The following is a 2,004-nucleotide window of genomic DNA, read 5'->3' as shown; positions in this document are numbered from 1 at the left end:
CAATCGTCCAAAAAGGGGGAGATTACTGGTGCAATGACCTGCCTCATTATGTTTTGGAGTTTGTTGAAAAACTGTATGGGACTTATGTTGTTTGCTAGTGCACACAGAGTAACAGGTCCATGAAATCAAGAGGAGTTTGTTTCAAATGACGAAGATAATCCCCTGCGCTGCAGTGAAGGTTATCACCGAAGATTATGATGACAACAGTGACCCCTAAAAATTGTTGACGAGAAGTAATTGGTTTGGTGTCTGTCCAAAGGAAGTGACTGCGTCCGAGGAGATTGAAGACGAAGTGAAGACGTAACATTTATTTTGTAATTTATTTTTGAGTCATAGGACCACCGTACTATTAAGAGGGGTATAACATTCGGAACTTTGATTCTCTAATGCTAAACCAAATCCTATGAAAGTTGCGAGAGAAATCCTATTGTGTTCCGAGAAAATACTTGCCAGCAAGAGACTGAGGTCTTCTTCGCTGCGAGAGATTTGTCTCAGACCGAGGAGTTAGCATTACTCGCTGCGAGAGATTTGTCTCAGACCGAGGAGTTAGCATTACTTGCTCCATAAGTAATGTTATCGTTGCTCCAAAATCCGACCGTTGAGAACGTGTCGGTTGGCCATTGGCTGGACAGAGTGTCCAAAATGGTCATTTCCTATCCAGGAAGGCTGCGGCTATAAATAGCCACCCCGCGTCGGCTTGTCGGGTAGCTACTTCGTTTGATTATGAGAAGATTATTGAGCAACCCCCTCTCCGAGTGATTTGAGTTTAAAATCCACCGAGAGAAAACCCCTAGGCCGAAAAATTAGATAGTGGTTCAGCATCAGTCGAATCTAAGTCCAGTACGCTCCACCTATTACTCTTGAGAGTTGCAAACTCTCTAGACGGTTAGGTGTCAATTTTTTTCAGAGACCAAGAGTGATTGTGGTTTTCGAAGAAGGAAGTCTGTAAAGGTTCGAAGATCACCTCAAGTATCTACCACGAGTAATCGGCATTGGTTGACGAACCAATTGTCGAGGAGAATTGGGCGAAGAGAGTTTATCTTCTGTGTTAAATCACAACCCCTCCAACCAGACGTAGTCCTTGTGCAGAAGGACGAATTGGTCGAACAAACACCCTATCGCCATCGAGCATCACTAGTTACCAGGGTGTCCGACATGTACGTGAAGGCGGTCTGGATGCCTGCAAAACCCCCCTAGTTTGCGTCCAGTTTTTGTGATTTCGGACAACCAGACACGTCCACGGAATAGAGGAGGTACCGCGTTGCATGACAAAGTGCGCCCGGTCGCACGGACGTTTGAGGGTGATTTAAGAGTCACTAGACCACCATGTATGTTGTACAGCAAGAATCTGACTTTTTCTCCGGTTTGAATCGAACCCTTTCTTGCTTCAGAACGACATTTCTATGCAACCAAATTCAAGCTGACTATTTATAGTCTGGTGTTCCAAGTCAAAATCCTTCCTACCAATAGCGTTGGCGGGTACCATTCTAGGCAACCAAACTCTAGAGACAACGCCAGTGGTAGCGCAACTAGATAGAGAAACTTCTCTGTGTGACTGAAACCGGCCAACCTGCAACCAATAACAAGATGTCAGACCCGTTTTATGTATGATATGAAAGACCAAATCAACATCTTATCTTCTTGTCATCACATTTTTCACATTTTTAGATAACAGAGATTAAGAGTCTGCCAGACATTTCAAATCAATCCGCATCCCTCGATCACCATCGAAATAATAACTGAATATGGATACGAAATTGCTTCACACACGACGTTCCACGCCCGATACCAACCCGACGCTTCTCATGTTCGATCAAAGGACACGGCTCAGTGTTGTGCATGTACCGGGCGAGAAATCGTCGTGTGTATAGCACTTCTCCTATGGATGAACATAGAATGGGATAAGAATTTACAGGAAACATGAGCCTCATGTAAACTAAGTATAAACACAATCCAAGATTAATAGGATAATAGTCACCAAACACAACTGTCAAACGATTCAGC

The sequence above is a fragment of the Triticum aestivum genome, chromosome 1B, assembly GCF_018294505.1.
Source record: "Triticum aestivum cultivar Chinese Spring chromosome 1B, IWGSC CS RefSeq v2.1, whole genome shotgun sequence".
Lineage (NCBI taxonomy): Eukaryota > Viridiplantae > Streptophyta > Magnoliopsida > Poales > Poaceae > Triticum > Triticum aestivum.
This window is presented reverse-complemented; position numbering follows the sequence as displayed.